Source organism: Schistosoma mansoni, chromosome 4, assembly GCF_000237925.1.
Source record: "Schistosoma mansoni strain Puerto Rico chromosome 4, complete genome".
Classification (NCBI taxonomy): Eukaryota; Metazoa; Platyhelminthes; class Trematoda; order Strigeidida; family Schistosomatidae; genus Schistosoma; species Schistosoma mansoni.
This window is the reverse complement of record NC_031498.1, coordinates 26,172,219-26,187,377: the sequence shown is the minus strand read 5'-3', so window position 1 is coordinate 26,187,377 and position 15,159 is coordinate 26,172,219. Positions and strand designations below refer to the sequence as shown.

General features: G+C 44.5%; 2 non-coding genes across 2 annotated transcripts; both read left to right on the top strand.

The window, feature by feature from the left end:
• Window positions 1-569: 569 nt before the first annotated feature.
• On the top strand, window positions 570-650 carry Smp_tRNA_00811_Ser_CGA.1.1. Its single transcript has one exon. It is a non-coding gene (tRNA).
• A 12,884-nt stretch (window positions 651-13,534) lies between these two features.
• On the top strand, window positions 13,535-13,614 carry Smp_tRNA_00823_Ser_CGA.1.1. The gene has a single exon. It is a non-coding gene (tRNA).
• Window positions 13,615-15,159: the final 1,545 nt, after the last annotated feature.

Here is a 15,159-nt window from a genome sequence, read left to right as displayed (position 1 = left end):
CTCGTTTAGTGTGGTGTAGTGTAGTGTAGTGTAGTGTAGTGTTGTTTTGCTTAGTTTAGTTAGAAGAATCAAAGTGCAATATATTTGGTAGTGTGGAATAGGTGATTAGTTGGAGTGAGATTGTGGAGGCTGTGTGTAATGGTTTGCCCGATCTATGGACACGAGTCTTGAAGGTGGAGTTGGAGTTTTGTAAACTTGTACAAAGGAAGTGCGAATTGCACCAAATCGTGTGTGAATTTACAGTCGACAGAACAATGCCTGATAGACTCAGAACATCAGTTGACGACCAAGTTTTTGTTTCAGTTAACATGTTAAATATTCAAATTTCAGTGTTATTTTAGTATCATAAAGACGCACCATACCAAATCTGCATTTGTCAATGACCAAGTGAAAATTGGGGTGTGGAAATCGGACTGATTGGTAGTCGGAGCAGAGCGATTAGTCGTTGTTTAGAACGCTAGATGTCAGTGACAATGTTATGCGAGTATTGTGAAAGTAGTGAGTATGCGAGAGATGGACGGTGTTCTCACTGACGGGTGGATGACGCTTGTTGATAGTGGAGAGAATGGTCGCGATGGCCGAGTGGTTAAGGCGTTGGACTCGAAATCCAATGGGGTTTCCCCGCGCAGGTTCAAATCCTGCTCGCGACGAACTTTTACCAGTCTACTCCACTCCATTGCATAGATCAACTCTGTCAACGCATAACTCTTGATTAAGATTGTCGATTAGTCATGTGTTCACGTGCAAATTACTTCACACTGATCCGCCTGCTACTATAACAACTAGATCTACATCTACTACTAATGTTAGTCATAAGGATGCGGTCAGTTGTCCTGTTTACTATGCGCTTCCTCTGCATGTATGTTATGTTGTACACGATGTGCTGAATATGCACATTGTCATATCTGATGCATACATTGACCAGTGGGTGTTTCCGTTTGTACTGGTGTGTGCGTGTTTAGATGAGCGTGATTGAGTTTGTGTTCGTGTGCATAAGTCTAGTGTCAGGAGTGGGATTCGAACCCACGCCCACAGAGTGGACTGCGACCTGAACGCAGCGCCTTGGACCGCTCGGCCATCCTGACCACCATGTGATCCTCTCAACTCACACACACCACTCCATTATTAAACACTTCAAACAACCAGCCATATCAAACACAATTCAAACCAACCTCTTACCAGATGAAACAGTCACAAATCAGCTTCATTCAAACACATCAGTGTGGAAGATCTCTCACATGTTCACACCACTCTGCACAACTGGTTCCAACTAATCGATCACCACCTCCATGCACAGAAACCACTCCACCTAACTGCCTTCAGTTCACATCAGTCAGCACACACCATTCAGTTCGACGTGATCATTCTTAGTCACTCAGTGTTTCACTTGTAGACTTCCTCATCGAATTTCCACCATAATCCACCTCCAATCGATTGGGCACTAACTGCCAGTCGGTGCTGACGACGATCACGACGACGACTACGACGACGACGACCAACACCACCACCACCACCACCACCACGACAACAACAACAACAACAACCGATGACCACTCTCTGTCGACAAACAAATTGATGAGGTTAGTCACCAGTCACAGATTGATGTTGTCTGAATGCTCTGCTCGAGAGAGATGTTCCTCATATGTTGGCACATGGAGAACACAACGCATAAAACACACTCACCACTAAACAATAAGGACATGTTGGCCATGTCCACTACAACATATTCATCTGTGGTCGTGCTATCTACAACTGACACAGTCAGTCTCATGAAACTCACTGTGCCTCAGTGTAATTATGTCCAGTGCCTCATCTGGTCTGTAAGTAATTACGGACAATAAATGGGGAAATCGGAAGGCTCGTTTAGTGTGGTGTAGTGTAGTGTAGTGTAGTGTAGTGTTGTTTTGCTTAGTTTAGTTAGAAGAATCAAAGTGCAATATATTTGGTAGTGTGGAATAGGTGATTAGTTGGAGTGAGATTGTGGAGGCTGTGTGTAATGGTTTGCCCGATCTATGGACACGAGTCTTGAAGGTGGAGTTGGAGTTTTGTAAACTTGTACAAAGGAAGTGCGAATTGCACCAAATCGTGTGTGAATTTACAGTCGACAGAACAATGCCTGATAGACTCAGAACATCAGTTGACGACCAAGTTTTTGTTTCAGTTAACATGTTAAATATTCAAATTTCAGTGTTATTTTAGTATCATAAAGACGCACCATACCAAATCTGCATTTGTCAATGACCAAGTGAAAATTGGGGTGTGGAAATCGGACTGATTGGTAGTCGGAGCAGAGCGATTAGTCGTTGTTTAGAACGCTAGATGTCAGTGACAATGTTATGCGAGTATTGTGAAAGTAGTGAGTATGCGAGAGATGGACGGTGTTCTCACTGACGGGTGGATGACGCTTGTTGATAGTGGAGAGAATGGTCGCGATGGCCGAGTGGTTAAGGCGTTGGACTCGAAATCCAATGGGGTTTCCCCGCGCAGGTTCAAATCCTGCTCGCGACGAACTTTTACCAGTCTACTCCACTCCATTGCATAGATCAACTCTGTCAACGCATAACTCTTGATTAAGATTGTCGATTAGTCATGTGTTCACGTGCAAATTACTTCACACTGATCCGCCTGCTACTACAACAACTAGATCTACATCTACTACTAATGTTAGTCATAAGGATGCGGTCAGTTGTCCTGTTTACTATGCGCTTCCTCTGCATGTATGTTATGTTGTACACGATGTGCTGAATATGCACATTGTCATATCTGATGCATACATTGACCAGTGGGTGTTTCCGTTTGTACTGGTGTGTGCGTGTTTAGATGAGCGTGATTGAGTTTGTGTTCGTGTGCATAAGTCTAGTGTCAGGAGTGGGATTCGAACCCACGCCCACAGAGTGGACTGCGACCTGAACGCAGCGCCTTGGACCGCTCGGCCATCCTGACCACCATGTGATCCTCTCAACCCACACATACCACTCCATTATTAAACACTTCAAACAACCAGCCATATCAAACACAATTCAAATCAACCTCTTACCAGATGAAACAGTCACAAATCAGCTTCATTCAAACACATCAGTGTGGAAGATCTCTCACATGTTCACACCACTCTGCACAACTGGTTCCAACTAATCGATCACCACCTCCATGCACAGAAACCACTCCACCTAACTGCCTTCAGTTCACATCAGTCAGCACACACCATTCAGTTCGACGTGATCATTCTTAGTCACTCAGTGTTTCACTTGTAGACTTCCTCATCGAATTTCCACCATAATCCACCTCCAATCGATTGGGCACTAACTGCCAGTCGGTGCTGACGACGATCACGACGACTACGACGACGACGACGACCAACACCACCACCACCACCACCACGACAACAACAACAACAACAACCGATGACCACTCTCTGTCGACAAACAAATTGATGAGGTTAGTCACCAGTCACAGATTGATGTTGTCTGAATGCTCTGCTCGAGAGAGATGTTCCTCATATGTTGGCACATGGAGAACACAACGCATAAAACACACTCACCACTAAACAATAAGGACATGTTGGCCATGTCCACTACAACATATTCATCTGGTCGTGCTATCTACAACTGACACAGTCAGTCTCATGAAACTCACTGTGCCTCAGTGTAATTATGTCCAGTGCCTCATCTGGTCTGTAAGTAATGGGGAAATCGGAAGGCTCGTTTAGTGTGGTGTAGTGTAGTGTAGTGTAGTGTAGTGTAGTGTTGTTTTGCTTAGTTTAGTTAGAAGAATCAAAGTGCAATATATTTGGTAGTGTGGAATAGGTGATTAGTTGGAGTGAGATTGTGGAGGCTGTGTGTAATGGTTTGCCCGATCTATGGACACGAGTCTTGAAGGTGGAGTTGGAGTTTTGTAAACTTGTACAAAGGAAGTGCGAATTGCACCAAATCGTGTGTGAATTTACAGTCGACAGAACAATGCCTGATAGACTCAGAACATCAGTTGACGACCAAGTTTTTGTTTCAGTTAACATGTTAAATATTCAAATTTCAGTGTTATTTTAGTATCATAAAGACGCACCATACCAAATCTGCATTTGTCAATGACCAAGTGAAAATTGGGGTGTGGAAATCGGACTGATTGGTAGTCGGAGCAGAGCGATTAGTCGTTGTTTAGAACGCTAGATGTCAGTGACAATGTTATGCGAGTATTGTGAAAGTAGTGAGTATGCGAGAGATGGACGGTGTTCTCACTGACGGGTGGATGACGCTTGTTGATAGTGGAGAGAATGGTCGCGATGGCCGAGTGGTTAAGGCGTTGGACTCGAAATCCAATGGGGTTTCCCCGCGCAGGTTCAAATCCTGCTCGCGACGAACTTTTACCAGTCTACTCCACTCCATTGCATAGATCAACTCTGTCAACGCATAACTCTTGATTAAGATTGTCGATTAGTCATGTGTTCACGTGCAAATTACTTCACACTGATTCGCCTGCTACTACAACAACTAGATCTACATCTACTACTAATGTTAGTCATAAGGATGCGGTCAGTTGTCCTGTTTACTATGCGCTTCCTCTGCATGTATGTTATGTTGTACACGATGTGCTGAATATGCACATTGTCATATCTGATGCATACATTGACCAGTGGGTGTTTCCGTTTGTACTGGTGTGTGCGTGTTTAGATGAGCGTGATTGAGTTTGTGTTCGTGTGCATAAGTCTAGTGTCAGGAGTGGGATTCGAACCCACGCCCACAGAGTGGACTGCGACCTGAACGCAGCGCCTTGGACCGCTCGGCCATCCTGACCACCATGTGATCCTCTCAACCCACACACACCACTCCATTATTAAACACTTCAAACAACCAGCCATATCAAACACAATTCAAACCAACCTCTTACCAGATGAAACAGTCACAAATCAGCTTCATTCAAACACATCAGTGTGGAAGATCTCTCACATGTTCACACCACTCTGCACAACTGGTTCCAACTAATCGATCACCACCTCCATGCACAGAAACCACTCCACCTAACTGCCTTCAGTTCACATCAGTCAGCACACACCATTCAGTTCGACGTGATCATTCTTAGTCACTCAGTGTTTCACTTGTAGACTTCCTCATCGAATTTCCACCATAATCCACCTCCAATCGATTGGGCACTAACTGCCAGTCGGTGCTGACGACGATCACGACGACGACTACGACGACGACGACCAACACCACCACCACCACCACCACCACGACAACAACAACAACAACAACCGATGACCACTCTCTGTCGACAAACAAATTGATGAGGTTAGTCACCAGTCACAGATTGATGTTGTCTGAATGCTCTGCTCGAGAGAGATGTTCCTCATATGTTGGCACATGGAGAACACAACGCATAAAACACACTCACCACTAAACAATAAGGACATGTTGGCCATGTCCACTACAACATATTCATCTGGTCGTGCTATCTACAACTGACACAGTCAGTCTCATGAAACTCACTGTGCCTCAGTGTAATTATGTCCAGTGCCTCATCTGGTCTGTAAGTAATTACGGACAATAAATGGGGAAATCGGAAGGCTCGTTTAGTGTGGTGTAGTGTAGTGTAGTGTAGTGTAGTGTTGTTTTGCTTAGTTTAGTTAGAAGAATCAAAGTGCAATATATTTGGTAGTGTGGAATAGGTGATTAGTTGGAGTGAGATTGTGGAGGCTGTGTGTAATGGTTTGCCCGATCTATGGACACGAGTCTTGAAGGTGGAGTTGGAGTTTTGTAAACTTGTACAAAGGAAGTGCGAATTGCACCAAATCGTGTGTGAATTTACAGTCGACAGAACAATGCCTGATAGACTCAGAACATCAGTTGACGACCAAGTTTTTGTTTCAGTTAACATGTTAAATATTCAAATTTCAGTGTTATTTTAGTATCATAAAGACGCACCATACCAAATCTGCATTTGTCAATGACCAAGTGAAAATTGGGGTGTGGAAATCGGACTGATTGGTAGTCGAAGCAGAGCGATTAGTCGTTGTTTAGAACGCTAGATGTCAGTGACAATGTTATGCGAGTATTGTGAAAGTAGTGAGTATGCGAGAGATGGACGGTGTTCTCACTGACGGGTGGATGACGCTTGTTGATAGTGGAGAGAATGGTCGCGATGGCCGAGTGGTTAAGGCGTTGGACTCGAAATCCAATGGGGTTTCCCCGCGCAGGTTCAAATCCTGCTCGCGACGAACTTTTACCAGTCTACTCCACTCCATTGCATAGATCAACTCTGTCAACGCATAACTCTTGATTAAGATTGTCGATTAGTCATGTGTTCACGTGCAAATTACTTCACACTGATTCGCCTGCTACTACAACAACTAGATCTACATCTACTACTAATGTTAGTCATAAGGATGCGGTCAGTTGTCCTGTTTACTATGCGCTTCCTCTGCATGTATGTTATGTTGTACACGATGTGCTGAATATGCACATTGTCATATCTGATGCATACATTGACCAGTGGGTGTTTCCGTTTGTACTGGTGTGTGCGTGTTTAGATGAGCGTGATTGAGTTTGTGTTCGTGTGCATAAGTCTAGTGTCAGGAGTGGGATTCGAACCCACGCCCACAGAGTGGACTGCGACCTGAACGCAGCGCCTTGGACCGCTCGGCCATCCTGACCACCATGTGATCCTCTCAACCCACACACACCACTCCATTATTAAACACTTCAAACAACCAGCCATATCAAACACAATTCAAATCAACCTCTTACCAGATGAAACAGTCACAAATCAGCTTCATTCAAACACATCAGTGTGGAAGATCTCTCACATGTTCACACCACTCTGCACAACTGGTTCCAACTAATCGATCACCACCTCCATGCACAGAAACCACTCCACCTAACTGCCTTCAGTTCACATCAGTCAGCACACACCATTCAGTTCGACGTGATCATTCTTAGTCACTCAGTGTTTCACTTGTAGACTTCCTCATCGAATTTCCACCATAATCCACCTCCAATCGATTGGGCACTAACTGCCAGTCGGTGCTGACGACGATCACGACGACGACTACGACGACGACGACCAACACCACCACCACCACCACCACCACGACAACAACAACAACAACAACCGATGACCACTCTCTGTCGACAAACAAATTGATGAGGTTAGTCACCAGTCACAGATTGATGTTGTCTGAATGCTCTGCTCGAGAGAGATGTTCCTCATATGTTGGCACATGGAGAACACAACGCATAAAACACACTCACCACTAAACAATAAGGACATGTTGGCCATGTCCACTACAACATATTCATCTGGTCGTGCTATCTACAACTGACACAGTCAGTCTCATGAAACTCACTGTGCCTCAGTGTAATTATGTCCAGTGCCTCATCTGGTCTGTAAGTAATTACGGACAATAAATGGGGAAATCGGAAGGCTCGTTTAGTGTGGTGTAGTGTAGTGTAGTGTAGTGTAGTGTTGTTTTGCTTAGTTTAGTTAGAAGAATCAAAGTGCAATATATTTGGTAGTGTGGAATAGGTGATTAGTTGGAGTGAGATTGTGGAGGCTGTGTGTAATGGTTTGCCCGATCTATGGACACGAGTCTTGAAGGTGGAGTTGGAGTTTTGTAAACTTGTACAAAGGAAGTGCGAATTGCACCAAATCGTGTGTGAATTTACAGTCGACAGAACAATGCCTGATAGACTCAGAACATCAGTTGACGACCAAGTTTTTGTTTCAGTTAACATGTTAAATATTCAAATTTCAGTGTTATTTTAGTATCATAAAGACGCACCATACCAAATCTGCATTTGTCAATGACCAAGTGAAAATTGGGGTGTGGAAATCGGACTGATTGGTAGTCGAAGCAGAGCGATTAGTCGTTGTTTAGAACGCTAGATGTCAGTGACAATGTTATGCGAGTATTGTGAAAGTAGTGAGTATGCGAGAGATGGACGGTGTTCTCACTGACGGGTGGATGACGCTTGTTGATAGTGGAGAGAATGGTCGCGATGGCCGAGTGGTTAAGGTGTTGGACTCGAAATCCATTGGGGTTTCCCCGCGCAGGTTCAAATCCTGCTCGCGACGAACTTTTACCAGTCTACTCCACTCCATTGCATAGATCAACTCTGTCAACGCATAACTCTTGATTAAGATTGTCGATTAGTCATGTGTTCACGTGCAAATTACTTCACACTGATCCGCCTGCTACTATAACAACTAGATCTACATCTACTACTAATGTTAGTCATAAGGATGCGGTCAGTTGTCCTGTTTACTATGCGCTTCCTCTGCATGTATGTTATGTTGTACACGATGTGCTGAATATGCACATTGTCATATCTGATGCATACATTGACCAGTGGGTGTTTCCGTTTGTACTGGTGTGTGCGTGTTTAGATGAGCGTGATTGAGTTTGTGTTCGTGTGCATAAGTCTAGTGTCAGGAGTGGGATTCGAACCCACGCCCACAGAGTGGACTGCGACCTGAACGCAGCGCCTTGGACCGCTCGGCCATCCTGACCACCATGTGATCCTCTCAACTCACACACACCACTCCATTATTAAACACTTCAAACAACCAGCCATATCAAACACAATTCAAACCAACCTCTTACCAGATGAAACAGTCACAAATCAGCTTCATTCAAACACATCAGTGTGGAAGATCTCTCACATGTTCACACCACTCTGCACAACTGGTTCCAACTAATCGATCACCACCTCCATGCACAGAAACCACTCCACCTAACTGCCTTCAGTTCACATCAGTCAGCACACACCATTCAGTTCGACGTGATCATTCTTAGTCACTCAGTGTTTCACTTGTAGACTTCCTCATCGAATTTCCACCATAATCCACCTCCAATCGATTGGGCACTAACTGCCAGTCGGTGCTGACGACGATCACGACGACGACGACCAACACCACCACCACCACCACCACCACGACAACAACAACAACAACAACCGATGACCACTCTCTGTCGACAAACAAATTGATGAGGTTAGTCACCAGTCACAGATTGATGTTGTCTGAATGCTCTGCTCGAGAGAGATGTTCCTCATATGTTGGCACATGGAGAACACAACGCATAAAACACACTCACCACTAAACAATAAGGACATGTTGGCCATGTCCACTACAACATATTCATCTGGTCGTGCTATCTACAACTGACACAGTCAGTCTCATGAAACTCACTGTGCCTCAGTGTAATTATGTCCAGTGCCTCATCTGGTCTGTAAGTAATTACGGACAATAAATGGGGAAATCGGAAGGCTCGTTTAGTGTGGTGTAGTGTAGTGTAGTGTAGTGTAGTGTTGTTTTGCTTAGTTTAGTTAGAAGAATCAAAGTGCAATATATTTGGTAGTGTGGAATAGGTGATTAGTTGGAGTGAGATTGTGGAGGCTGTGTGTAATGGTTTGCCCGATCTATGGACACGAGTCTTGAAGGTGGAGTTGGAGTTTTGTAAACTTGTACAAAGGAAGTGCGAATTGCACCAAATCGTGTGTGAATTTACAGTCGACAGAACAATGCCTGATAGACTCAGAACATCAGTTGACGACCAAGTTTTTGTTTCAGTTAACATGTTAAATATTCAAATTTCAGTGTTATTTTAGTATCATAAAGACGCACCATACCAAATCTGCATTTGTCAATGACCAAGTGAAAATTGGGGTGTGGAAATCGGACTGATTGGTAGTCGAAGCAGAGCGATTAGTCGTTGTTTAGAACGCTAGATGTCAGTGACAATGTTATGCGAGTATTGTGAAAGTAGTGAGTATGCGAGAGATGGACGGTGTTCTCACTGACGGGTGGATGACGCTTGTTGATAGTGGAGAGAATGGTCGCGATGGCCGAGTGGTTAAGGCGTTGGACTCGAAATCCAATGGGGTTTCCCCGCGCAGGTTCAAATCCTGCTCGCGACGAACTTTTACCAGTCTACTCCACTCCATTGCATAGATCAACTCTGTCAACGCATAACTCTTGATTAAGATTGTCGATTAGTCATGTGTTCACGTGCAAATTACTTCACACTGATCCGCCTGCTACTACAACAACTAGATCTACATCTACTACTAATGTTAGTCATAAGGATGCGGTCAGTTGTCCTGTTTACTATGCGCTTCCTCTGCATGTATGTTATGTTGTACACGATGTGCTGAATATGCACATTGTCATATCTGATGCATACATTGACCAGTGGGTGTTTCCGTTTGTACTGGTGTGTGCGTGTTTAGATGAGCGTGATTGAGTTTGTGTTCGTGTGCATAAGTCTAGTGTCAGGAGTGGGATTCGAACCCACGCCCACAGAGTGGACTGCGACCTGAACGCAGCGCCTTGGACCGCTCGGCCATCCTGACCACCATGTGATCCTCTCAACCCACACACACCACTCCATTATTAAACACTTCAAACAACCAGCCATATCAAACACAATTCAAACCAACCTCTTACCAGATGAAACAGTCACAAATCAGCTTCATTCAAACACATCAGTGTGGAAGATCTCTCACATGTTCACACCACTCTGCACAACTGGTTCCAACTAATCGATCACCACCTCCATGCACAGAAACCACTCCACCTAACTGCCTTCAGTTCACATCAGTCAGCACACACCATTCAGTTCGACGTGATCATTCTTAGTCACTCAGTGTTTCACTTGTAGACTTCCTCATCGAATTTCCACCATAATCCACCTCCAATCGATTGGGCACTAACTGCCAGTCGGTGCTGACGACGATCACGACGACTACGACGACGACGACGACCAACACCACCACCACCACCACCACCACCACCACCACGACAACAACAACAACAACAACCGATGACCACTCTCTGTCGACAAACAAATTGATGAGGTTAGTCACCAGTCACAGATTGATGTTGTCTGAATGCTCTGCTCGAGAGAGATGTTCCTCATATGTTGGCACATGGAGAACACAACGCATAAAACACACTCACCACTAAACAATAAGGACATGTTGGCCATGTCCACTACAACATATTCATCTGGTCGTGCTATCTACAACTGACACAGTCAGTCTCATGAAACTCACTGTGCCTCAGTGTAATTATGTCCAGTGCCTCATCTGGTCTGTAAGTAATTACGGACAATAAATGGGGAAATCGGAAGGCTCGTTTAGTGTGGTGTAGTGTAGTGTAGTGTAGTGTAGTGTTGTTTTGCTTAGTTTAGTTAGAAGAATCAAAGTGCAATATATTTGGTAGTGTGGAATAGGTGATTAGTTGGAGTGAGATTGTGGAGGCTGTGTGTAATGGTTTGCCCGATCTATGGACACGAGTCTTGAAGGTGGAGTTGGAGTTTTGTAAACTTGTACAAAGGAAGTGCGAATTGCACCAAATCGTGTGTGAATTTACAGTCGACAGAACAATGCCTGATAGACTCAGAACATCAGTTGACGACCAAGTTTTTGTTTCAGTTAACATGTTAAATATTCAAATTTCAGTGTTATTTTAGTATCATAAAGACGCACCATACCAAATCTGCATTTGTCAATGACCAAGTGAAAATTGGGGTGTGGAAATCGGACTGATTGGTAGTCGAAGCAGAGCGATTAGTCGTTGTTTAGAACGCTAGATGTCAGTGACAATGTTATGCGAGTATTGTGAAAGTAGTGAGTATGCGAGAGATGGACGGTGTTCTCACTGACGGGTGGATGACGCTTGTTGATAGTGGAGAGAATGGTCGCGATGGCCGAGTGGTTAAGGCGTTGGACTCGAAATCCAATGGGGTTTCCCCGCGCAGGTTCAAATCCTGCTCGCGACGAACTTTTACCAGTCTACTCCACTCCATTGCATAGATCAACTCTGTCAACGCATAACTCTTGATTAAGATTGTCGATTAGTCATGTGTTCACGTGCAAATTACTTCACACTGATTCGCCTGCTACTACAACAACTAGATCTACATCTACTACTAATGTTAGTCATAAGGATGCGGTCAGTTGTCCTGTTTACTATGCGCTTCCTCTGCATGTATGTTATGTTGTACACGATGTGCTGAATATGCACATTGTCATATCTGATGCATACATTGACCAGTGGGTGTTTCCGTTTGTACTGGTGTGTGCGTGTTTAGATGAGCGTGATTGAGTTTGTGTTCGTGTGCATAAGTCTAGTGTCAGGAGTGGGATTCGAACCCACGCCCACAGAGTGGACTGCGACCTGAACGCAGCGCCTTGGACCGCTCGGCCATCCTGACCACCATGTGATCCTCTCAACCCACACACACCACTCCATTATTAAACACTTCAAACAACCAGCCATATCAAACACAATTCAAATCAACCTCTTACCAGATGAAACAGTCACAAATCAGCTTCATTCAAACACATCAGTGTGGAAGATCTCTCACATGTTCACACCACTCTGCACAACTGGTTCCAACTAATCGATCACCACCTCCATGCACAGAAACCACTCCACCTAACTGCCTTCAGTTCACATCAGTCAGCACACACCATTCAGTTCGACGTGATCATTCTTAGTCACTCAGTGTTTCACTTGTAGACTTCCTCATCGAATTTCCACCATAATCCACCTCCAATCGATTGGGCACTAACTGCCAGTCGGTGCTGACGACGATCACGACGACGACTACGACGACGACGACCAACACCACCACCACCACCACCACCACGACAACAACAACAACAACAACCGATGACCACTCTCTGTCGACAAACAAATTGATGAGGTTAGTCACCAGTCACAGATTGATGTTGTCTGAATGCTCTGCTCGAGAGAGATGTTCCTCATATGTTGGCACATGGAGAACACAACGCATAAAACACACTCACCACTAAACAATAAGGACATGTTGGCCATGTCCACTACAACATATTCATCTGGTCGTGCTATCTACAACTGACACAGTCAGTCTCATGAAACTCACTGTGCCTCAGTGTAATTATGTCCAGTGCCTCATCTGGTCTGTAAGTAATTACGGACAATAAATGGGGAAATCGGAAGGCTCGTTTAGTGTGGTGTAGTGTAGTGTTGTTTTGCTTAGTTTAGTTAGAAGAATCAAAGTGCAATATATTTGGTAGTGTGGAATAGGTGATTAGTTGGAGTGAGATTGTGGAGGCTGTGTGTAATGGTTTGCCCGATCTATGGACACGAGTCTTGAAGGTGGAGTTGGAGTTTTGTAAACTTGTACAAAGGAAGTGCGAATTGCACCAAATCGTGTGTGAATTTACAGTCGACAGAACAATGCCTGATAGACTCAGAACATCAGTTGACGACCAAGTTTTTGTTTCAGTTAACATGTTAAATATTCAAATTTCAGTGTTATTTTAGTATCATAAAGACGCACCATACCAAATCTGCATTTGTCAATGACCAAGTGAAAATTGGGGTGTGGAAATCGGACTGATTGGTAGTCGGAGCAGAGCGATTAGTCGTTGTTTAGAACGCTAGATGTCAGTGACAATGTTATGCGAGTATTGTGAAAGTAGTGAGTATGCGAGAGATGGACGGTGTTCTCACTGACGGGTGGATGACGCTTGTTGATAGTGGAGAGAATGGTCGCGATGGCCGAGTGGTTAAGGCGTTGGACTCGAAATCCAATGGGGTTTCCCCGCGCAGGTTCAAATCCTGCTCGCGACGAACTTTTACCAGTCTACTCCACTCCATTGCATAGATCAACTCTGTCAACGCATAACTCTTGATTAAGATTGTCGATTAGTCATGTGTTCACGTGCAAATTACTTCACACTGATCCGCCTGCTACTACAACAACTAGATCTACATCTGCTACTAATGTTAGTCATAAGGATGCGGTCAGTTGTCCTGTTTACTATGCGCTTCCTCTGCATGTATGTTATGTTGTACACGATGTGCTGAATATGCACATTGTCATATCTGATGCATACATTGACCAGTGGGTGTTTCCGTTTGTACTGGTGTGTGCGTGTTTAGATGAGCGTGATTGAGTTTGTGTTCGTGTGCATAAGTCTAGTGTCAGGAGTGGGATTCGAACCCACGCCCACAGAGTGGACTGCGACCTGAACGCAGCGCCTTGGACCGCTCGGCCATCCTGACCACCATGTGATCCTCTCAACTCACACACACCACTCCATTATTAAACACTTCAAACAACCAGCCATATCAAACACAATTCAAACCAACCTCTTACCAGATGAAACAGTCACAAATCAGCTTCATTCAAACACATCAGTGTGGAAGATCTCTCACATGTTCACACCACTCTGCACAACTGGTTCCAACTAATCGATCACCACCTCCATGCACAGAAACCACTCCACCTAACTGCCTTCAGTTCACATCAGTCAGCACACACCATTCAGTTCGACGTGATCATTCTTAGTCACTCAGTGTTTCACTTGTAGACTTCCTCATCGAATTTCCACCATAATCCACCTCCAATCGATTGGGCACTAACTGCCAGTCGGTGCTGACGACGATCACGACGACTACGACGACGACGACGACCAACACCACCCACACCACCACCACCACCACCACGACAACAACAACAACAACCGATGACCACTCTCTGTCGACAAACAAATTGATGAGGTTAGTCACCAGTCACAGATTGATGTTGTCTGAATGCTCTGCTCGAGAGAGATGTTCCTCATATGTTGGCACATGGAGAACACAACGCATAAAACACACTCACCACTAAACAATAAGGACATGTTGGCCATGTCCACTACAACATATTCATCTGGTCGTGCTATCTACAACTGACACAGTCAGTCTCATGAAACTCACTGTGCCTCAGTGTAATTATGTCCAGTGCCTCATCTGGTCTGTAAGTAATTACGGACAATAAATGGGGAAATCGGAAGGCTCGTTTAGTGTGGTGTAGTGTAGTGTAGTGTAGTGTAGTGTTGTTTTGCTTAGTTTAGTTAGAAGAATCAAAGTGCAATATATTTGGTAGTGTGGAATAGGTGATTAGTTGGAGTGAGATTGTGGAGGCTGTGTGTAATGGTTTGCCCGATCTACAGGGTATAGGTTGGGTCTAAACAACTCGGCGGTGATGTTTCAGGCTGTGAAGCTGCATGGTGTTGGTTCGAGTTACACGGAGAACATAAGTTTCGCTAACTCTTCAGAATGCCTTGTTAACGAGTTCCAACTGGCACGAAAACTTGGTCAGACAAGGTTTCCTATTGACTACCTCAAACT